This window comes from Rhodamnia argentea, chromosome 5 (genome assembly GCF_020921035.1).
Source record: "Rhodamnia argentea isolate NSW1041297 chromosome 5, ASM2092103v1, whole genome shotgun sequence".
NCBI lineage: Eukaryota > Viridiplantae > Streptophyta > Magnoliopsida > Myrtales > Myrtaceae > Rhodamnia > Rhodamnia argentea.
Genome location: NC_063154.1, coordinates 14,775,448 through 14,800,795, shown reverse-complemented (window position 1 = coordinate 14,800,795; position 25,348 = coordinate 14,775,448). Strand labels below are relative to the sequence as shown.

The following is a 25,348-nucleotide window of genomic DNA, read 5'->3' as shown; positions in this document are numbered from 1 at the left end:
TGAGGCTTTTATTTTATTTTTTTCATTTTGATTTAAAGGGATGACTGGAGGGGCTTTTGATCAACAAATCTGTGAAAATTTCAAAGACAAAACATGAGAAGTCAAGCCTTAAGGGTCTAAGTTAGCCCAATTATAATATGTCAATAAGTAGAAGATTATCACAGATTGCTATTCTCACATGTTTGTGTATTACACGACCCTTGTATTGAGCGCCTTCTTAACTTCTAATATGGAATTTTATGTTAGTATGAAATGTAAAGTCAATTAAGAGAGAAGTTTCCCATTGATTGTGGCATTAGAAGAAGAAAATCAAAGATTATGTAATTTATGACGAATGAAATCTGTACATGATAAATAGGAACACTTACAGGCTAAGCAGTCGAATCAAAGGGCAAGGCCTGGAAAAAAGCACACAAGTGATCAGAAAGATTTGGACTTGATAAAACTTGTTCCTTACGCAGCTCAAAGCACAAAGTTATTCTACACTTTCGTTTTCTATGACATCCTCATTAAAGTTATTCTATTCCTTCCAAGAAAGCAGCCACGCATTCTTGCCAGAATCCCATGATTGAACCGTTCACGCGAAAGTATCGTCCACATGCGTTCTTTCGTCTGATAGAAGCTCTGTCTGTCACGGGAGGAAAAAGCTATGCACGTTGCCTCATAGAGTAGACATCAGTCCGTCTTTAATAAAGCTGATTTATAAAAAATAAAAAGCTAAAGAGACGAAAGCGTTGATAGTTACTTTCATAAAATTTCGTCCAACGCTCGGATATTGTCTCTTGAGTCCCTGCAATTTCTCCTGGAGCCGAAGGCGGAGAAGCTCTTTGCCTTCCATTTGCAAGAGAGCTGCTAGTTTTAGGGAAAAACCAAAATGGGGGGCAATTGTCGGTTGAATGGCTGTTATGGATTTCAAATTGGAGTTTCTCTTTCAATTTGTTGATAGGGTTCTGATTGTTGGAAAGCAGATAGAGATCATAAAGAACATAGAATTTAAAGAGTTTCGATAATATGCCTATATCCTCATTCGATCGCCTCACCCTTTCTCTCTCTTTTTTTTGTTTTTTACTTCTTATTTAATCATGTATGTATAGACCCATATATATATACCATCAGACGAACTTCTTCTACAAGTCAATCATCTACAAATTAGGAAAAAAAGAATCTTCTACAATCAGGAGGAAAAATAAAATCCCCTACCAATTATGGGATTCCTGCTCACGCCAACACTTATATGGGGGAAAGCTAGTAGATGACGTCGTTTAAGGATTTGATGCTAACTGGACACATGGGCGAGCCACATCGGCTTAAGAATTTAATTGAAAAGAGCCACGTTGAAATTTCCAACGACTAACACGGAGGTGGCACTTTATTATTATTATTTTTTTAAAGTTGGCACTTAAGTGATCTATAAGAAATTTTTGGTACTAAATTAAGCGTCATATGTAACTTTTTGAACTTTCTGTGTCCTTTTGCGGTGTATTGTTCTCTTGAATTTTAATTGTCGAGGCAGGAATCTAAGCCGCTTCATTGGTTTGACTATTAAAACTGCCCCAAAATATGTTTTTTAACCTGGGGCTCCTGTTATTTCGCAAAAAATGAAACGCTCGAAAAACATTTTTTAAAATATAATTATTTATATGGCTTAAAATAATTAGCTAATTGCAAATACTTTTATTGTTTAAGATAATTTATATATGAATATTTTTGCGAAAGATAAAATATATATTTTATTCGTTCATTTTTATAAGCGATATGAGTGATCATCTTTAGGAAAATATTTGTCAAATCATTCATTTTTCATAAAACAAAAGCAACCTAAATGAATATATATTATAATCTTTTTTTCTTTTCTTTTGATTAATCTTTATTTGGTTGGATTGATTGATTTTTGTTGATATTGTTATGATAAAACGAAAATAGAACTAAAAATAACATGTTTTTGCCATTAGCGAATGTCTTTACAACATATGAAAGTTTTACCATATATGAGTCATTTACCCCCTATAATATTACATTTACAAAGGACAAGTAGCATATATTTAGTGTACACACAATCTTATCAATATATTAGAAATGGATCGGTACGGATTGCTTTTTAACGACAAACATCTAATTTTATGTTTAGATCAGTTGATGATGGATGCCCCTCTTAAAATATAGAAAAAGTACTTGAGGATGTACTAACATTCAACTATATCCGAGGCCAATATGATGAATACCCATCATATACTACTATTGCTTTAACATTATACTTATTGAGCATCTCTCTCATACAATTAGTGAACACCTATAGTACGATAATTTTTACGTTGGCATTATCATTTCTTAGGAAGTGTTACGAAATGTAGACTAAACTTGCTCGTTACTAAAAAAATATCATGCTTGCTTAACTCTAGGATTGGTGTAGTTGGTTGGGGCATCGTGAAATTTCAGCTGAAAACTAGGGAATCCTCAGTTTAAATCCCTCAAGTTTCGTGCAAGCTGTTTTGGGTTAAAGCCACCTACACACGCTAAGGTCCGAGCTTAGCCGGTTTGGCAAGATATTTCACTGGCTTAGCCTCCACACCTGTAGCCCTAGATTGTAGTGAAAACAATTGCCTACTCTAGGAGAATGCTTAACTTCCAGCGTGTTTGTTTCACGAAATATAAAAAATTTGAAAATTTTTTCCAAAAAATAAATGCTTGTATCTTTTAGAAAAATTAGTCAACGGAAAATATTTTTATTATCGATAACATTTTATGCCTAATTATTTTACGGTGATGAAAATATTTTGCATTCATTCATTTTTATGAGTGATAGCAATGTTTATTTTTTGAAAAACACACCCTTCATATGGTAATTTTTTTTTCTAGTATGTGCACTTATTCTCCATATATTAGGTAGTTGCCATGCAAAAGGTCCTTATCAACTTAATTACAAAACGCCCCTGATGACTTTGTTTATTTTGCTTATAAAAACCTGCGAAAGTTCGGATTATGAGACATGAAAAGTCAAGACATGTTGTCGCCTAACGGTCAACGCTAATTGGATATTAGTGCACGACCACTTCACAGTAGAGGAAAGGAAGGAGACTTAGACATTTGTCCACGCTGGTGGCTTGATAGATGCGACCGACAACAAAATATGGATCGCAATAATGAAGTCAATTTCTTCGATGACGATTGAGATAAGTTGGGGTTATCAAAGGTAAACGAACTACATGGGCTTTGATTCTTCTATTCTCAAGAAGATATGTAGGCGCTTAATGATAATTCATTAAGTTCAAGCCTCTTCTCTCTCCCCTTTTTTTTTCCCTCAAATTTGATTATAATGTACAATTGAATTACAATTTATATTTGATAATTTATTATTTCATAATTTCATAATTTATTATTTTTATTTCGCAATTCATAAATTTAAAATTAAATTTAAAAATGGGCGGAACCGGAATAGACCCTTGAACCAACTCGGAACCGCCGGTTCGGAACCAAAACCGGAACCGTCTCTTAAGGTTTCGGTTCCGATTCAAAGGTGGCCACGACCCGGAACCGGCGGTTTCGAACTGTGGCCACCACCACTAGTTGATAATACTTGTTCATTGCGCAACTCAAAGCACAAAGTTATCCTATACTTTCGTTTTCTATGACATCCTTATTAAAGTTATTCTTTCCAAGAAAGCAGCCATACATTCTTACGAGAAACCCATGATTGAACCATTCATGCAAAAATATCGTCCACATGTATTCTTTCGTCGGATAGAGCTCTGTCACTGGAGAAAAAAGCTATGCACGTTGCCTAATAGAATAGACGTTAGATAATGGGGTGTCTCATCTATCTCCTTCTTGAGTCCGTCTTTAATAAAGCTGCTTTATAAAAAAAAAAATTAAAAAGCTAAAGAGACGAAAGCATTGATAGTTCGTAAATGACTTAGCATGAGGAGCATCACACGCTAGGTAGTTTTGATACAACGTCGAAATGGACCGACAGATTAATGTTAAAGCCAAGTTGGTTATTATCGTAAAGTAACATGAAAATTAAAGGATCTTGCAATTCAAATTCTACGCGACTTGAAAATTTCACGAGAAACAATAAAGAATAAGAGAAAATTCCACAAAGATGGAATAGGCATAAAATAGTGGGGTGTCTCATCTCCATCTCGAGTCCACCTTTAATAAAGACGCCTTGCAAAAAAAAGTTGAAGAGCCGAAGGTGCTGATTATTCGTAAATGACTTAGCATGTGGGACATCACACACGAGATATTTTTGCTCTAATGTGGAAATATACCAATAGACTAATGACAAGCTAAATTGGTTAAACAATCTGAAAACTAAAGGATCTTGCATTTCAAGTCACATGCAAGAGACCAAGATTACTAAAGAAAGTAACAATGAAGGAATTAGTCAAATAGAGGCAGAAAGCAAACACAAAACAAAACAAAAGACAAAGGATGATTATCCGCGGTCGGGTGATGTGAGCCCAAAAATTTAAGCCGATGACAACCCCTGTTCCCAAAATCTCAGCTAATCTCCACCTCGCATTATTACTCCACGGTTTCTATTGTAGTATCATCCATGGGTCCCGTTCACGTTCATGTTCTCCTATATGATCTCTACGACATCTTCACTCATCGCTCCTCCATCGTTACACTCGTGTTTCCGTCTCCGGAGCGCCTGAATCGTCGGCTCTCGGGCGTATGAATTGCTGTTATTTCTTTAGAAAATTTCGTCCAACACTCGGATAGTGTCTCTTGAGTCCCTGTAATTTCTCCTTGAGCCGAAGGCAGAGGAGCTCTCCGCTCTCCATTTGCAAGATTGAGCTGCTAATTGGGGGCAACCCGACTTGCATGGGGGGCAATTTTCGGTGGAATGGCTCTTATGGTTTCAAATTGGAGTTTCTCTTTGAATTTGGTGATAGGGTTTTTATTGTTGGAAAGCAGATAAAGAACATAAAGAACATAGAATTTAACGAGGTTCGGCAATATACTTTCGTTCTCAGTCAAACACCTCACCCTATCTCTTCCTCTTTTTTTTTTATATTTTTTTTACGAGTCAAACCTCTATAAATTAGAAAAAAAAAATCCTCTACAAATTAGAAAAAAAAATAAAATCCCTTACAAATTAGGGGATTCCTGCTCAGCACTTACTTGGGGGAAAGCTAATAGACGACGTCGTTTAGGATTCTAATGCTGACTGGACACACCAGCGAGTCATGTCGGCTTTTGAAACATTCTGTGCCCTTGTGTGGCTCTTAATCTACACTTTCGCGTTCTATGACCTTCTTAGTAAAGTTATTATTTCCGAAATAGCAGCCGTGCATTACTAACCCACTCCCATGATTCAACCATTCATGTAAAAATGTCGTCGACATTTAGTCTTTTATATGATGGAGCTGTGACACTAAAAAAAAGAACTATGCATGTTGCTCAGGACCAGAAGATGCAATAATTCGAATAAACATTAGATAGTGCACGTTCCCATCTCCATCTCAAGCCTCACCTTTTATAAAGATGCTTTATGAAAAAGCCGAGCAGCCGAAATTGGTGATTATTTGGACTCGCCCCAGCTGGCATACACTTCACAAAACCTCATTGAATTTCAATCGCTGGATCTCCGATGCACTTCACTAAGCTCACCCATTGATTCGATCCGTCATCCTTTTTTGCAATCAAATCTCGTTGCCTTCTTCGTCTCTCAATCGTTCTTGCTCTGTTTTGCTCTGTCTTCTCCTCGGCCAAACCATCCTCCTCCTCCTCCTTCTTCTTCTTCACTACCTGCTGCTCTTTTCCATCACTCTCTCTCTCTCTCTCTCTCTCTCTCTCGGTCTCGGTCTCCCCATTTTATCGCTCTTTCTTTCTCGAAAAGAAAAAATCAAAGCAAAATGTCGGTCGATCCTGCCATTCCTGTTGCATCTTTTGCATGGGATGTCTTGAAGTGGGCAGTTGTTCCTGTCAAGCGCCAATTCGGATACGTGATCTCCTCCAAGAGCTACGCCCAGGATCTTCGGAAGGAAGTCGGGAAGCTGACGTACGAGGCTGAGAGGATCCACAATGCCGTCGAAGTGGCCAGAAACAATATTCGGACGGTCTACAGTCTAGTCACCGATTGGCACGAGAGTGCAGAGAAGGCCTTGAACGAGGCGAGAGAGCTGTTGGAAGAGTTCGAAAAAGCGAGTAAGAGTTGCTGCTACGGGACTCTTCTCGACCCCAATTGTCGCTATCAGTTCAGCAGAAAGGCCAAGGATAAGATCGAGCTCCTTCAGCGACTCGCTCGAGAATGCAGTGAATTCAGGGACATCTCCTTCATTGATCCTGCTCCGGGGAATGTCACTGCGGCCTCCGCTCCTTCTGCCAAGGACGATGACGTCTTCGAATCCAGAGCTTCGATCCAACGTGAAATCATGGCCGCTCTTGCTGATAACCGCAACAGCGTGGTTGGGGTTCATGGGATGGGCGGGACCGGCAAGTCCACCCTTTTGGAAGAGGTTGAAAGAAGAATAAGGGAAGAGAGGTCGTTCGATCTGGTCGCTAAGGCCGACGTGTCGGAAAATCCAGACATCAAGAGGATTCAAGAAGAGATCGCGTACGGGTTGGGCCTTAGTGACATAAAGAAGGAAGAGAATGTCAGCTTGCGAGCGAAGCTTCTGCGTGAGAGGCTAGAAGATGAGGAGAGGACGAAACAAGAAAATGATGAGGGGAAGAAGAAGAAGAAGAAGGTGCTCATAATACTGGACGACCTGTGGAAAAGGCTTGACTTGAAATCAGTGGGCATTCCTTGCGGACACGACAACAAAGTCATCGGATGCAAGTTGCTGTTGACTTCAAGATTCCAAGATGTTTTGAATAGGGATATGGGCTGCGACAGGGACTTCCTCCTCGATGCGCTGAAGGAGGAAGAGGCAAAAAGATTGTTTGAGAGGACGGTGGGCGACAAAGTTCATCACGATCCGTTCAAATCCCTGGTGGATGAAGCCCTCCGCAAATGTGCAGGTTTGCCTTTCCTAATTATTGCAATGGCGAATGTTTTTAGAGACGCCGATTTTCGCGAATGGAAGGATGTTTTGAGACAAATTGAGATGTTTACCAACAAAGGAATCGATGAAAAAATAAACGAGATGCTGCAGTTGAGCTATAATCGTTTCAAAGGGGAAGATGGCAAGGAGGTGAAGTCATTGTTACGGCTATGTGTCGTTTACGGTGTCTCTAAGCCCTCTCTTGAAAACTTGGTGAGGTATGGCGTGGGTTCGAGGTTATTTCGAGAAGATAGCAGCATGGAAGAAGTGAGAGACAGGTTGAGCTCACTGATCCAAACCCTGAAAGCCTCCTCCTTTCTGTTAGCAGACGAGACAGATGCTGATGTTTTCAAGATACACGACTTGGTTCGTGGATTCGTTGCCTCGGTAGCTTCAAGAGATGACCCTCTTCTGGTGTTGAAAAATCATGATAAGTTGGTGACAGAGTTGCCGAAGGACAAGCTCAAAAGTTGCACATCGGTATGCTTTCCCTATGTTGACATGGAGGAGCTTCCTGAAGAGTTAGATTGCCCTGAAATGCGGATCTTTTTGTTGTTCACAAACAATGAATCTCTTAAGGTCCCAGTCTCATGTTTCAACTCTATGAGAAAACTCATGGTCTTACATCTTTCTCGGGTGCGGCTCACTCGTTCACCTTCGCCGTTCCAGTTCTTGGAGAACTTGCACACTCTGTGCCTAAATGATTGCTCGTTAGAGGATGTAGCCATGATCAGTGAGCTAAAACGGCTATGTGTTCTCAGCTTTGCAAACTCCAAAATTCAACGATTGCCAAAAGAAATTGGACAATTGGTGGAGCTGCGGTTGTTAGACTTAAACCATTGCTCAAAACTTGAGATGATTGAACCGGGTGTGCTTGGGAGCTTGATGAAATTGGAGGAGTTGTATATGGAGAATAGTTTTGATCGTTGGATTGCCATGGAGCAAACTCTGCCAACTAATGCCGGGCTCATTGAGTTGAACAAATTGAAGAATCTCTATACTTTGCATGTGTCCATTCTCGATCCGAGTGTGCTCCCAGAGGATCTAAACGTTGAGAAACTAACCAAGTACCAAATCCGGATAGGTGATGTGCCATGCCAGCGAATTCGCAATGGATCGAGCATATTGGAGCTTACGTTGGATCCAATAAGCGATATTCTTCAGAAAGGATGCATACAAACTTTATTAGGCAAAACTGATGATCTCTTTTTAGGCGGATTAAATGGAATTGAGCAGACTATTTGCGTGTCATCCCAAAAAGGCTTTCCGAAATTAAAGCACCTACAAGTTAAGAATAGTTCCTCCATCCGTTACGTCCTCCAATCCCCATCACATACAGATTTTAAGATTTTGGAGTCGTTACTTCTCGATAACCTCATCAACGTGGAGAAGATATGCAACAACCATGTCTCCTCCAATTCCTTCAGTGCATTAAAGGTAGTACGAGTTGAAAATTGCAACAAGATGGAAGTTTTGTTTCCTCTTTCATTGTTGAGAGAACTTCCACAGCTTGAAGAGATGCGAGTTGTTGAGTGCCACTTAATGCGGGAGATTGTAGAAGTTGATGATAGTGGAAAAGTTGAGTTGCCAAATTTGCGGGTATTGGAATTGCGTGACTTGCCAAATATAAAAAATTTTGTCTCCGACGGGACGGCTCCTTCAAGTAGTACATCAAATGACCAAGTTGGCCCTCAAATTGCATTCTTCAACGGGCAGCAGGTAACTTTCTATCAAAACAATCTGGTATTTGTTGATCTTTTGTTCATTTGCTAATTAGATGTGACATAGATTATTATCCTTACTCTTTGTTTTTTCCGTTCATTATCTGCCTAATTACCTTATCCCAGTCATGCCTTCTCTGTAGTTGCATCAAGCAATGTTCTGTTACTCTTCATTGCGTAGAAGTCCAGCTAATAGAATGAAATCCATGTAAATTTAGATTGCGATAGGACTTGAGTTATTTTCAGCTTACATGCGGCAAGTAAAAAAAAAAAAATCTGATATTTAGATGACTTCGTAAAAATCAATGCGAAGAATGGCAAGGGGATTGGGTTTACAAATAGTAGCAACGATGCCAATCTAATTGATGCACGTCTTTTCCCTATCGTGTGTTTCAATAAGCACTTAGTCATTGTATAAGTCCTACAAGTATAAATGTACACAATTACATGCATGTTCATACATGCAAAGCATATAACAGATATAGATATATGTAAGCACTTTCGACATAACAAACATAAATCTTCATTGCGTTTTTTTCCTCATTTTTCTTTATTTATATTGGAAATTTTCAACTCATTGTAAAAAAATCACATGTAAAAAATAGGTGGAAAATAAATAATTGTTTAACAATTTTTTAGTGTAGTGGGTAAGCTGTTAAATTGGTTATTGTTAGTAAGAGAAGTAAGTAAACTAAGGATAAACAGTGAGAATTATCATTGAAGTTGATCGTGGAGTTTGAGACTCGTGCAATATATTAGTTTCGCAAGTTATTAAACATGAGCTTACATGGAGAGAAATTTAAGTTGCCATTATAGATTTTTCGAGTATGAAAGGAAATTAGCTCCGTCATAGATTTATTCTTATTATATAAATTACAATATTTCACGCATAAATTGATTGGGTCCGGAAAAGCCCAAGCGGGCTTAGGTGGATGGTGAAGGCGTAAAAAGGAAGTTACTTGAGTAACTAAACTTTATGATAGTAATTTCCCTTATGATATGCTAAATTACTTTTCAAGATTGCTAATTTTCCTTAGGTAGGTAGTAAATTAGACATACCTTTCTGTAATTAAGGAATTATAGCATTATAATTTACTTCTCATGATTGAAACTTGCCTTGTTGATCACTCCATGAGATGTTGTCCTTTGTTTGTGAGTTGTCAATGTCTTTCATAATCACGGTGATTCTACAGTTTCTATATAATTTTTTCACGTCAATAATGTGCATTGTGAGATAGTGTAGTACTTTTTGGCAATCATCCGACAAAATGAGCAATAACATCAAAGTAGTAACATAACCTAAGAGGGAGTGGTTTACCTTATAGGAAGGAATTTATCTTGAATGTACTTCCTTTTCCTTTTGCTTTAGGGATCACTAATCTTCGTAGTCATTAGCAAACTGAATGAATGCTATTTCTTGATGACTGTAGTTTCCCTTATTGTTAATAAATTGCAAACAAAATCTAAACGATCCACGAATTTTTTGTAAATAAAAAAAAATGAAGTTCATTAGTGGTTCCTGGGGTCGTAGAGTACCTTTTCTGATTGTAAATTAGCCTCTGTTTATCATAGATTTTTGTAAATACAAAAATTATCCTAAAGTCTGTAAATTTTCTTCGGCAACCATTTGTAATAACCTGCTATAGCACGTATGCTGATGGGTCTCTCCGTCAGGTTTCAATCCCATCCTTGGAGTCCTTGACAATGGCTGGACTTCCTTATCTGGAAGATATATGGACCGATGAATCTCCATTGGGGCTGAGCAGTCTCCAATTTCTTGAGGTCTCTTCATGCAAATCCCTCGCAAAGGTCATCAACTCCAGGTCACTAGTAAAACTACAAAAGCTACACACTTTAAATGTAGTAGATTGCGTTGCGGTACAAGAAATTTTTGACCTCGACGGACTAGGCGCCGATGCAAATATCGAGACTCTTTCTCAGCTAAACACAATCCATATAAACGGATTGCCAAGCTTGAAGTGCATATGGAACAAGAATCCTTGTGGAATTGTGAGATTCGATAATTTAAAGCAATTAGAGGTGTCTAACTGCAACAACCTCGGGTTTCTGTTTTTCCCATCCATGGTTCAATCTCTCCCACAATTGAGAGAACTAGAGGTACAAGGTTGCAAGAAGATGGAGGCGATTGTTATAGAGGATGAAGGGTCGAGAATAGAGATATCAGAAACTCTAGTATTCTCGATGTTAACCAATTTATACGTTTCAGGTTTGGAAAGTTTGACGTGCTTCTCTTGTAAAAAGTGTAAGATTGATTTCTTTTATGGTTTAATCATTAAAAATCTTCTTACAATGCAAAAGATGGCATTCGTTTCATCTAATTAAAAATCAATGACAGGTTCACGAGAAGCTTGGAGTGAGGATCGTCTCAAATCACGCTACGCTACCCTCTTCAATCAAGAGGTACGTAAAAAATGCTATGTCAGAATCTTAAATATAACAAAAATCCAATGATTGCATCGATTTTATGTGCATAGCACTTCACGAGTTTACATGCTGTGTATTTCAAGTTGCCACATAGCGTTACAAATAATTGGCAAGTTTAAATTCACATCAATAAGAGTTGGATCAATCACATCAAATTATGACGAGATTGTAAAAGATGATATATTCATATAGATAATTGTTATGCCGGCCAGCTATATAAGTAAAACTAACAAATAGTTATATTGGAGACGAAGCATGATCGCCAAAGCCCACTTTGGTTAAAATTGATTGCGTTCCACATAATCACAGCACCATAAAAGCTGGATAAGCCAAAGTAGAGTTACTCTTCAAATTGTGATTTTGAATTGAAATGAAGAATATATAGTAGAGTCACTATACATACAAAAGTTGGATAATTAATCTTCAACGAGCTCAATTGTCAACTCTCAAATTATGTGGTTAAATTCACTCCTGGTAACTATATAGTAAAAGATTTTGTGATATAGCAATGTTCATTGGAGAACACTTTATTTTTGTTAATTTTGCTATAAAATTTATGTATATTAAGTTCGTATCAAATCATGTCATTTATGGATTTCTCGGATAATCATTTACAAACAAGTTAATTCATATTGTAAATTGCCAGCCTTTCAATTCTTATGTTTTTAGCTACATCCTCACGCAAAAGGAATGTGGTTTTGGTTGAGACTTTCTTCCCGTAAAGGGACGTGGGACGTTCACAGAGAGCTTACTTCAAGCTCTACTTACTTCATGCTTTCTTTACTTCTCTTCTTTCCCTCACTGCACTCGATCAACGGTATACCTTATACAATCCAAGAACCCTTTAGTCCAGGTCGGTATCGTTGTCCAATCCGTGCTTTGTGTTGTAAGCTTTTTCCAACTCGATTTCTTTGGCTAGCATTCCTCTTCTTCTTTTTTTCCTTTTCATGGGCGGTAACGAGTGACAAAACAGAACATGCTACTCTCTTGATATTCAAGGTTTCCCACGTGCAATGGATCTCCTACCATTGTTATTGCAAGCATCTCATGCATGCTATCTATGAACCATGAGTGGTCATTTGCAAGAAATCAATATTCTGTATTTTCAAAAAACATAGGGAAATATGGCTTAAAAATACAATAATATCCCATATTTTGTTTGGTCGAATAATATCCCATATTATACGTGTATTTTTCACACGTATTTTTATACCTTTAAATGCTTCAAACATGTACAAAAATGTACCACAACATAGAGCATTTCAATATGAACACGTCGGTACCAAGAACGCACTGATCGGACCTCATACGCATATTTAATTTAAGGCAAAACGGGAAATTTACGTGCTAAAAAAAATCGCGAAATTGTCAGCCAGTTGCAAAAGAGGAATATTCTCGCGTGAGGGAGGGCAGAACCAAAAAATATGCAATGTGGGGAAAAAAAAATTCGCTACAGCCGCTCGCACGCGCCCACACTGCTGACCCTGCACATAATCTTTGGCGCATGGGTTGCACGCGCCTACAATTTTTATCTTAGAATTGGATCATCCAACACGGTAACAAAGCAATGAATCTTAAAAGGAAAATTCAATCAATTAAGTATATTGAGTTCTTTCAAGTGTAAAATGATATAAATAAGTTTTGTTCGTTTTGACCCAAGCAATCCCTTCTTCATTGTTTTGTTTTTTGACTTTTTTTAATTTTTTAGAGTGATATAGTATTGAATAAAAATGATTGATATTGACGTTAACCGGAAGTAATGATGTCCTTGACATATTTCACGTATATTTTGGAGAAATTAAAGATTATTACTTAATAAATTGTAATATTATTTATATCGCACATGTTTAATTTGAGTAAATTAATAGAAACCTAACAAGCTAACTAACAGAGTATGAGGAATAATACACTAATTTTGAAGTTAAACTTGTCCAAAATGAAACATCGAAACTACTTCTAGTAAAATGAAAAAGGAAATTTGCTAATATGGACAAATCAAACAAATTTGAGGAATATGGTCCTTTTTGTTTTCAAATATTTCATGTTGTCTTTTGAACTGTTCTTAAAAAACATGGAGAGACTAATAATATGTCAAAACATAAACAGAAAAGCTTTGGTATGTCCTTTGGAAGATGAGGCTACGGCCACAATGGACAGACCAAGATTGTCAGGACCACCGCTTCTTCCATATGTATTCATGAACTTCTCAAACTAACATAATCTCTAATTTCTTGAGCGATACTGCAGGTTTCGTTTCCTAGCTTGGAGACATTACGCATCTTGTTTATGGATAGTATTGATATAATATGGGACAATCAAGTTGCTGCGGAGTCTTTCTGCAAAGTAAAATTGCTCAATGTTCTTAGTTGCAATAAGCTAGTGAACATTGTTCCTTCTTACATTCTTGGACGGCTCAAGAGCTTGGAAAGTTTGGAGGTAGGATATTGTGATTCGCTTGAAGTTGTTTTCAAACTGCAGCCATTGAGTCCTCTAGATGGACATCCCATTGCTCGTTTTCCATTAAAAAAGTTGGAGTTACGGGACTTATCAAAGCTAAAGCGTGTATGGGATAAGGAACTTCACAGTCAAGTCAAATTCCAGTGTCTCCATTCCGTTACCGTTTCCAGATGCGAGAGCCTCACCTCTCTGTTTCCAGCTTCATTAGCTCGAGATCTAATGCAACTTGAGGAGTTGAAGATCAATGGATGTGGTGGCATTGTGGAACTCATCGAGAAGGAAGGACTAGTTCCCAGGGATGTGCTCCCAAAGTTAACCTCCCTCGAGCTTAACCATCTACCAGAGTTGAAGAGCATCTACACAGGAACACATGCTCTACGTTGGCCGGCATTGAAGACCTTGAAGGTGGATGGCTGTAGCAAAGTGGAGATACTTGCTTCGCAACTTGAGAATGAGATGCCACCTCATAAACAACCTCTCTTCTTGATAGAAAAGGTACGACCCAAGATTTTTTAATTAATTAATAACTTGCTGCTTCGCCGGTAAATTGCGATTGTGATTATAATTGAGTGCAAACGGGAATGTAGGGATTTACGTGAGTGCAAACGTGGGTACAACAAGTCAAATGTAAAAGATCGGTGATAATGTCTATTGCATGGGGTGCATTTCCTTCCGTCGAATTGCAGGAGACTCAACATCTTAAAATGCAGGACTTATACCACAATACACGAACACTCTTTTAACTAAGCTGGTTTTAGATTCTGATTTGACTAATTTCTCAGGGCGCATTCTCAAATCTGCAAGAGTTAAAATTGGATTTATATGGAGGGATGGAGATATGGCATGGGCATTCTCATGACGGAGAATTCTTCGGCAAGGTTAGAGTTCTCAAGCTTCATCATTTCTCGAAGGAATCTGCAATATCCACATGTCGTCTTGTTCGAAGTTTAGCCAACTTGCAAGAGCTGGTTGTACGCAATTCTGATATAGAAGAGCTGAGCGACATTGTGGAAGCCAAAGGAGGCCCAAGGCACGAGCCAAAAGTACTACCACCATTTTCCAGATTTTTTCAACGTCTCAAGACTCTAGATGTGTCATTTTGTGATGGGTTATCAAAGATGTTCACGCCGACAATAGCTGGAAATTTGGCGGAACTCACGAAATTGAGGATAAGTAAATGCAAAATGTTGACAGAAGTCATTTGCGACGATGGAGGTGAGGAGGAGCTTGTGGTGGTTTTCAATCAATTGAAGTATATGGAGCTTGATGGGTTGACGGGGTTGAGATGTTTCAGCTCAAGTAAATACGCTTTAATGTTTCCACTCTTGGAAGATGTCATTGTGAGTGGATGTCCCAGCATGAAGTTCTTCTCTGAGGGACCAATAAAGGTGCCAAAGTTGGAGAGAGTACAAGCATCAACAAAAGCGTGGTTTTGGGAGGAAAACCTCAACATCACCATCCAAAATATGTTTAAAGAAATGGTATGCATCGGTTATCAAATTCTATTCAATTAGATGGTCTTGTTGCGTTTTGCTAACTAGAAGTTTACATTTAACGATGCTTTTTCTAACAGGCTGCGGTCGCCGGAGTAGAGTCTATGCGGCTGTCTAAGTTCCCTGAGTTAATTGGAAAATGGCACAGCGAACTTATTCCCATCAAGCCCTCTTGGCAATTAGCATCACTGGTGGTGGATAGATGTCCATCATTTACTAATGCTATTCCATCTAGATTGATGCTTGTTTTAAACAAAATGCACAGATTGCAAGTGCGCGATTGCGAGTCGCTAGAAGAAGTTTTCAATCTTGAAGGGCTAGAGGGCGTGCGAAGCACTCGGGTGCTACCTAGTTTACAACATCTAGACTTGGTCAATCCGCCAAAGTTGCGGCGACTATGGAACAACCACCTCCAAGGGATGCTGCGCTTCGATAGGATATTATGTCTCACCATTTATAAATGCAGCAACTTGAGACATGCTTTCACTCCATCGATGGCTCGGTGTCTTGCCAATCTATGGCGGATGGAAATAAAGGAGTGCGGTCAAATGGAAGGAGTGATCGCAGAGGAAGAAGGGCAGGGAAGCGCAGTGAAGAAGATTACATTTCCTAAGCTTAAATGGATGAAGCTGGAATGCTTGCCCAATATGACTAATTTTCTCTCGGGAAGAACCGTCCACTTGGAATGCCCCGAATTAAAAAGGCTGAGCATCGCCTCTTGTCCCAAGATGAGAAGTTTAACTTGGCAACCTTTGATGGAGATAGACCACCGCACTCCTTCACTTTTTACTCCGGAGGTCAGTCTTGTTTTTCTTTATCCAATGCTTTTGATGTTTAAAATTAAACATCTTGTCAAATGGAAGCACCAATGGAAGTTGCAATGCGACATCCGCTTTTTTTTTTTTTCATTTGTTTTTGCCTCCGAAATCCTCAACACGCCACACACTGTCATCAGTCAAGGATAAGAAATTGGTTACCCATTGCAAATTGATTAAACTTAAATTGTAGATAGGTGTCACCACCAACTAAAACTTCATAATTTTAAACCCATTCACAAATTGGATAAACTGAAATCTTCCCAATCACTGAAATCAAAGATAAAGAAGCATGAAACTAGTCACCCGATTTTTTGGTAGGGACAAGTGGCAATAGCGTAATTCACGACGAAATGAAAATTCCATACGGGCTCTTAAGTGAACAATTCATAGCAGCTCATACAATCGTTTTATTTTTTATTTTTATTTTTTTGTATTAGAATCTATTTTTGCATAACATGTTTTATTTGTTCAAGAAGACTAGTTGCATTTTCCCGCAGATCCTCGTTAGTGTGAGAAACCCGCCTTCAAATTTCTTGTCATGCGAACTTTTTAAGAAAATTGCAAAAGCATTCATGTGTTGTTTGAGGTCGTCATTTCGTTCTTTGGATCGTAATTCAGTGAAATGTTCTCCTATCTTTTTTTGTGCATGAGTATTAATGGGTGGTACAGGCTGCAAGGTAGCTTATTTTGTCGCACCACACACGGCCTTAGTCATTAGTCCATTAAAGTGAAAGCATCATCAACCTCTCCTTGATTGTGTCACTAACAAGTTCTAGAATGTTGTGATTTGTGGGAGGAAAGTAAGTTCATAATTCAATGTCATCAAATTTATGGTGTCATTTTTCCAAATATAGCAGGTACAATTTCCTAAGCTCGAGTCGATATCTCTCTCTCACATGGAAAATTTAAGGAAAATATGGACGGACAATCCTCGAGATACTCTCACTTTTGAACATTTACGGAAAGTGAAGGTTGATAATTGTAAGAGCCTTGAAAATCTATTTCCGCATTGGGTGGCTACAAGTCTAAACCAATTGGAGAAACTTCGAGTGAAGTTTTGTGCAATCAAGGCAATAGTCGCAAGTGGGGATAACACTCCACACTCCACTATTGCTCAAGTACTTTTCCCGCAATTAACCTCTTTGGTGTTCCATGATATGCCACAACTCAAGAGTTTCTGCCCTGATTTGCCTACTTTGAACTGGCCATTCCTGAAGGAATTGCGAGTGACACATTGTGACAAACTGCACATGTTTCCTTTTGTGGCAACCATGAACAAGTGGCCTCATAGAGATGATCATCAGGATATTTCAAACCCAGAAACACACTCTTCATTTGAGAAGGTATGACTACAACTCTTCTCCCTCGGTTTCTACTTTGTTCTTTAAAGCACTTACTAATCTTATGTTCACTGTATATTAATCGTATCATGATACTAACATGGTATCCCTTGCCTATCGGTTTGTCGATAATACAAGATATTTCTAATATCATAAGTATACTTTTCGTTTGGGAACACTTATAAGATATTCCGTTTTCTAAAATTACAAAATAATTGCAGATTTTTTTAGAACATAAGATATTCCTTAACTAATCTAATTAAATATAATGTCCTTGGGAAGGTCAATGAGAACTTGACACATGGTCCTCTCCATTGTTTTCACATTTCTCACCATTGAACTTTTCTTCTCTTTTTTATTTTGTACAATCTTTAAAAAACATACTCTAATTTCATTTCGGAAATAAAAGCATTGGAACCCTAATTCACTGTATTCTTCTTTGTTCTTTAATTCACCCCGTTATGTTCCACGTCCACTGCATACCAACGAAAACTCGAAACCCCCTTACTTATAGTTTTTAGACAACGTAACGAACCTCATATGTTTTAGTAACACTATGAGTGCATCCCGTGACAGGTTTGCCTTTTATGGCACATGATTTACTGCTGAATCTTGTTGAATTTACTTCTCTCATTGTATCGGCAATTTCGCAGGGCATTTTCACCTTAGAGAGACTTTCATTGGTCGATAAGGATATTCAGGTGATACAGAATGGAAAATTTTCTGAGGACATCTTTGGCAAGCCAAAAGCACTAACATTGGCATGTTTTCATGATGAAAATGCCGTCTTTCCTCCCATATCCCTCTTACAGAGATTTCGGAACCTACAAAGCCTTGAGTTCTTTTGTAGTGCTTTTGAAGAATTATTCCCTGATGAAGGGCTTGTTGACGAGGGAAATTGTTTGGTGCTTGAACATTTAAAAGAACTCAAGTTGAGCAAGCTACACAACATAAAGCATGTATGGAGGAAAGACTGTTTAGTGTCCAAAATTCTTCGGAGTATTGACAAACTTGAGGTTCGGGAATGTCCTAGTTTGACAACATTATTTCCAGTCGAGATATCCTTTCAAAATTTGACGGAGCTAGTGGTGATGAATTCCTTTGGATTGGTATATTTAGGGACAGCTTCAGCGATCGCAAATTTGGCGCATCTCACTAAGATGACTATAATAGAATGTGAAAGAATGAAAGAAGTAGTGGCAAAAGATGAAAATGGAGAAGGAAAAGTGATTTCATTTGGGAAACTCAGAATTTTGAGACTCCAAAATATGCCAAGCCTAGAATGCTTCTCCTCCACCACAAGTTACGTCTTGAGGTTTCCATCCTTGTGGAATATTCAAGTGGAAGGGTGCCCCAAAATGAACATCTTTTCTAAGGGTGAGCTAAGCACGCCAAGACTACGTTATGCGTCACTGTGGGGGGAATGGGAGAAGGGTGATCTCAATGCAACGATACAAAGGTTATCGGCATAAACAACCAAACGCGCACGGAATAAGTAAGGCCCAATTAATGCAGCCATTCTCATCCTTTGGTTTTTCTCTTTACTTTTTCATCATAAGATTCTGAATTTCTTTATCTTCATGTGCATGTTCTTAAAGCACACGCTCTCTCTCTCTCTCTCTCTCTCTCTTCAAATTCAACCAACGCACGCCTCTCCAGCTCGCCCATGGAGACGATGCAGAACGGACAATCTACAGAGGAGGCTGCGGCAGCTCGGGACGGCTCTGTTTGCAGATACGAGTCGCTCCATCGCCTACTACGCCACGATCTCAACCCCCAAGTCTTTCAGGTTTTCCCTTCTCCATTGCATCTCTATCCTCAATGTCGCTCGATCGATACTGGCTCGCGGAGCAGTATCCGGTCGATTTGAATCCTCATCGCTGTTGATCCGATTGACTTGGCGTGTATTTCTCGAGTGTTATTCTTGGATTGGATTTTGACCTGAGCTTACTAAGGAAATGAAGTTTTTTTTTTTGGGTCAGGTACTAAGGAAATGAAGTTGATTCCGTGAAATCCACGGGATTAGAAACGACATAGTTTCGTTTTGGGGGAGATGTTCTAGCACTGGTGCTTTTCTGTAAGCTTGATGGTGCTAACATCTACATATTTGGAATTGGTGCTGATCAGGAAAGGAAAGGCTTCATGGAGAAGGATTGCTGTAGTAAAATCTTGGAATGAAATACGCAAATGATGTGGTAAGATTGTACGATTCTGTTTTGCTCGATTTGTCTCGTCTCTCTGCTCGGTTTTTCCAATTAAACTTAGGCTTTGCTGTTTAGATGAATATTGATGTCATTAGTCAATCTAGGAGAATGTTTGTATCTGCTCTGCATCTTTCGGGTCTGCATATGTAGACATACCATTTCATAGTCGAGTTAAATAGGAGCTGGACTTCCGTCAGAAAGGTGGATCTTAGGAATTCTAGTGGTATTATTCCGTTAGTTTTCACAATTGGAATGGTTGTGGCCTCCGGAATCATACAACTGAACACAAAAAGAATTACAAGAAGTAAGGATAAACAGCTTAAAAGTCTTAGTATAGAAAGTTGGAGTTGATCGAGTAATTTCCATTCCGAATGAATTTTGAATTGACACGGATCAACTGCCCATGAAAATATTTGTTGAGACAACTGAAATGACTGAGCAATCGGTGCCTTCTTCCTAAAATGTCAAAAACTCAAAGCATGTCATTCCGTTGTGATACAATCTTACTTTGTTGTTAAATCTTTATGATATTGATTTCAGGAAGTCAGTCGTTTACATATTGGATTGAATTTGTAAGGACTCTTCAAGTTGATCCTCTGGTGGATTCTGCAAAAGCTCTCTCATCTGAATGTAACTTTGACATACAGGTGATCCTACTGTTTCTGTTTTTGTGGTGCTTACTGGATGTGGAGATTTAAAGGTTGTTGCTAAGAGTCCTGGTCACACTAGTCTGCACCGTTTCATGTGCTTCAATACCATTTGGTTGGAGTTTGATAAAGACTCACTATAAATAAAATAGGTTCCTCATGCAAAATAGTTTTCTTGATAGTATGAAACTTGTTTTCTTAGCACATTCCTGCTTGGAGCATATGGCGAATCTGAGCGTGTGCATAAGAAATACTTGCTTGTCATCGGTGAGATGACTGAACATCCTGAAAGGACTGAAAAAGCTTTTTGGTGTACTTATCTCTAGGGCAATCAGTTTCAATACCTCATGTTCGTTTTGGCAACCATGGCAGACAAAGTTGCTTAACTCCACCCAACAAACACTCAATTTATGATTGCCTTAATCTAATGTCACCTCAATAGCCTCTGAAGCAAGTTCCTCTAGCATTGCTCAGGCCTGCAAATGAAAGTTCAGGCCAACAATTGTTTGGAAGTTCTCTGAGGGACATGAGCAAAGATCTTCCGGTGTGTGCTCCTTGTTCTCTCTGCAAAGGGGCATAGGGAGCTTCTATTTATAACTCGGTAATCTTTCATGCCTGTGATAGATAAAAGAGTCTGGACCGACTAATATTATGTCACTGAGATTCATACATATGGTCCTAACTGGGGAAATATTTGTTTAAAAGCAATGAATTGCAAAGATCTGGTCCAGATGTCCTTTGGCAATATTGAGAACTTATCACTTGGGAGGTCTTGAAGAGCATAGTCCTGGAAATGAGCTATTCTGAAATCTGTTTTAGCATAGATTCTTGGTTCTGAGTTTTTCTATGAGATGGAAGGTGTGAGAAAGTCTGACTAGCATAGTCTTGTGCCATGTTGGGATTCTGTGGAGTTGGCGAGCCAACGGATAGAGTAACGTCCAAAGTTTGATGTCGTCGAACCATTCTAGTTGATTAAACTTGCTATCGTTGAAGCTAAGAAGTGCTCTTACATATTCTTTGTGGCAGTCGCTATTTGGTAGTTGTTTGCTCTTATTGAAAAACATTACTGCAGTTCTTGGCAGGATCCTTTGATTTTTATTCATTCTGACCAGTTTTGTGGAATTGATCAATTTATTATGATTTTCTTTCAGGCATTTCGCTTTACGGCAGACAAGGAGTAATTAAGAGAACCACGAGTTGTCAGAGTTGGGCTTATTCAAAACTCTATATTTCTTCCCACAACTGCTTCCTTTCTGGATCACAAGAGAATGAAAGATGCTGCTGGTGCTTCAGGAGTGAACATCTTATGCTTGCATGTTAGTCACACCATGATGCTTGAGCTGTACATTTTTTAGCTTCTCCTTTTGGACTTGAAAGACTGAAATTCAACTACTGAACTAATCTGCAATCTAGGAAACGTGGATGATGCCATTTGCCTTTTGCACAGGAGAGAAGAGGCGGCGTGAGAACATGTTCATTGTCAATCCTATCCTTGAGAGGGATTGCTGCCGTTGCCAACAGTGCATAGATCGGGTAGGAACAGAATCATTTTCCAATCTGTTCACATCAGGCGACGGGAAGCCACAGCAAGCCGATTTCGGGCACTTTTATGGATCCAGTCACTTTTCAGCTCCAATCTTCGTGCACACACCTCTACAGAGATGGATCGGTGGTCTAAGACATGGATTTGAACCTCTGTACGGAGCTGAAAGACAAGTGGGGGCTCGGGATGATTGCTGAGTACAAGCTCTATGCGGATATGCTCGCTCGGTATCTTATCCCGTTCTGCATAAGAAGTCCTCTTAAGTTCTTGATTTACAACACTGTACACTCAGGGTTGACATTATCTGATTGTCGTTCGTGTTCGATCAACGTGTTTCCATGAAATCCAAGGACACGATAGTTCAATCAAAATTTATAGCTCAATCATCATGCCTACTCAAATCTTGCGTGAGAAACCAATGAATAGCATCTTGAATAGCATCTTTTTGTCATTTCAACAGCATAATGACGTCCTTATTAAAACAAGAGAGCGAGGATTGGGACGCTATGAGGAAAATGAGCTTATGAAAAGTCTATATCGAAGGTTAAGATGAAAGCAAAATGGAAATGCCTCCCAAGGTGCCCGAAATGCTGGCTAATGCATGGAAATTGCTAAAAAAAAATTCCTCGGTACTTTTACAAGTTCTTTAATCAAATTCGTTCAACACCAAATTCAACTAGTGGGGCAATAGGTCGAAACGATTTTGTCACGTGAATATAATTTGTCCAATGAGAACGTCCACTTGGGCATTAGCATTTGTGATGCCCTGGATTTTCGACATATGTACGGCGTTTAAATCCAATAAAAAGTTTGAGATTGAACTCCAATTCAATTTGAGATATTGGATTTTAAGGAACTGAGAGTCGGAAATTGGGTATTTCCCGAATCGATGATCGGAGTAGTTTATGTTTCGATTGATTAGTCGTCGCATCTTAGAACTAGAAATTCTTCTCAACGAGCTTTCTATGTATCATTGACTTTTCTTTGTCGTAATGATGAGCTAATCTGGTTGTTGCCATTCGTATTACAGAACATGAACAGCTTCCCAGAGGTAGTTGTCCTGCAATCCCAGGAACAAATGTCTTCATCAAATAAATGCTTCATCTTATTAAATTGGCTCACATAAAGCCCCCACAGAGCTATGCTATATTTAGATTGTTACACAACTTGTGCTCGAGGGATGACTTCTCGCCTCCAGAGAGAAGATGAACAGCACCGGCGAAGTTTTGCACCGGAGACACCTCATTTCTTCAAGATCATACCCTCTCACGCACTTCGCACTGGAAGGCTTGTAAGTTCTTTTGTTTAAACATTATTTTGCATTTACCAAGGCTTGGAAGGCCGACGCGTTCTACGTGCTAGCCTTTTCTTTCGTGTCAGTTCGTGTTAAAACATATCCGGCACCGCTTGTTTATGAGAAACGAGTGTATTCCGAAGATGTTTATGAGAAAGTATGGCAAGTATCTTCCTGAAACGGTGCGTTTGCGGGTTCCGAACGGTGGAAGTTGGAGTGTGGAATTGGAAAAATGGGATGATATGGATTGGTTATCAAAGGGATGGAAGGAATTTGCGGAGCATTACTCAATTTGTGAGGGCCACTTCCTAGTCTTCAAGTACGTCGGGGACTTGGATTTTCACGTGCTCATATTTGACAAAAGCGCAACGGAGATAGATTATTCGCTAATGAATGCTAATGACGGCAAGAAATCGAACCTCGACACAGTCAAATTTGTCCTGCCTAAAATGGGAGATGTTAATGATCACTGTAATCTCGGACTAGGTTCCAAATCGAAAGGCTTCCAAACTGATCAAGAACCGAAGCTTTTAGCACACGATTAAAAAGGTGCGTGAATCTTAGCCTATTAGTAATGCATGTGCTTTGTCTCATTTTTTTCTTACGTTCTCTGCCTGACTAATTCAGATTGGATGGAAAGTTCCAAACGTAAGGCGAGCCCTGCCGTGCTGGCTTCTTGTAGCTCCACTTCTAAATGTTCGCGGGTAACTACGGCTCTCAAAGAAGCCAACAAGTACGAGCTGCACTATCCTTCCTTCGCAATAGTTATCCGGTCAAATAATCTAAAGCATGATGCGGTAAGAAAAGATCCCGAGATAATAGTTCTTACTTGCAAAATTTGGACAGGCATGAAATTTACTACCTCCTTGTAAAGGACCATCGTATTCCTATGTGGTTTGGGTTTTCCTGTAAGATTATAAAATTATGGTCTGGTTAACATTTCTTGGGTTAGTCATCCATCGTCATACGTTTTATGTTCTTACTTAGAGAACATTTGTTGATAAAAAACCAACTCTGCGGGCTGTTCCAGGTCGTTTTTTGTAGGGCATCAATGGGAGCGTGCAAATGGCAACTTTTAAGCATTTAGACAGATCATGGCCAGTGAAGCTCCTGTACTACCCACAGCATGGCTCGGGAAAGCTCCCTGCTGGTCGGGCCACATTTCAGGGAGGAACTTCCGTAAAGAAAGGAGATATATGTGTGTTCGAGCTTGTTAGAAATGATGATATTAAACTCAAAGTCTCCATTTTCAGAAAGAATGTCGAGACTCAAGCGTAAACTTTGGTATGCCTGCAGTAAAATCTCTGCTTCCCTATGTTTTGTCTAGTTAATCAGATCAAAGAAAGCAAATCTTTCTGCTGCAAGTAATGGAATGGTGATGTATTTCCTGATGTTTTTCTGGAGACTAGTGAAGTTGCATCTTCCGAAATTCCTGGTACACGTGTCTTGATCCGACAAAGTGTGAATCGAGCTCATACGTAGCGTGGAGAGTTGATCTAACAGAGATTTTAGTATATTCCTTCAAGTAGTATCTGTCACCATTGAGGTGGTCACAGAAAAGGAAAGAGAGAAGGTCCTGCACCATGCCAACTTTGTTTCCATGAAATATGCAAAAGACTCTAGATTAAGTATAAATTAGGTTCCTAATGTTTTCTAGTTGAAGTATAAATAGCCTTCCAAAAATGACTACTTGGTACTTTCCTGGGACATAATCGACGCCTGCAAAGGAACGGTCTTTTCATAGGGATCATAATAAGCAACGTTCATCTAGAAAATATTCTCCACAAGCGGCAATCGCTATCCTAGTGAAATAATGGACGGTATACTCAAATGCAAATGTGGATCAAGATCGCTTTTGGACAATCTTTCTCCAGCATATATAAGAATTTGACAGACGATAAAGAGCAATTCGCTACTAATATGAAGAAAAGATACGTGCAAAATCAGGAGATAGGGCTTCGCTTTTGAGTGGACGAGAGGCTGCGAACCAAGTCCAAATTGAAGATTGGTAGACTGATACAATTTCGCTTTGGGGCTTCGTCCATGGACAAAGCCCCTGAAATCCGAAGCTTTCGGACACTGCTTCCTTAATATATGGGGAAATTCCCACAAGATGAGGCTTCCTAGCTAGTGAGCTGTCGGTTGTTATTACTGTCTTGCTTCGTCCATCATTCCTCAAACATTGCTACTTCTGGGAATTATGGATAGAATGGAACTTTCATTAGCTGTTAACTCCAGTTTCACCAGGTATGCGACACGTTGCCTCGCAAAATAGGCAAGTGTTTCATACTTTGGATTCTCGTTTTGACAATGGTGCTGATCCATCAAATGAGCGGCGGTACTCGGGGTCGCATTTCTTGCAGCGCTTTGGATAGCAATCCGCGCAGCGACAAT

The 25,348-nt window shown here is 39.1% G+C and overlaps 1 protein-coding gene and 1 long non-coding RNA gene across 2 annotated transcripts in view; both read left to right on the top strand.

Annotated features, from left to right (window-relative positions):
- LOC125315205 overlaps nt 1–25,348 on the top strand; it is a 206,594-nt gene that overhangs the window by 159,431 nt on the left and 21,815 nt on the right. The window lies entirely within an intron of this gene.
- Nucleotides 20,045–21,376, top strand: LOC115730529. Its single transcript, XR_007198305.1, has 2 exons — nt 20,045–20,117; nt 21,269–21,376. It is a non-coding gene; the product is annotated as an uncharacterized LOC115730529 (long non-coding RNA).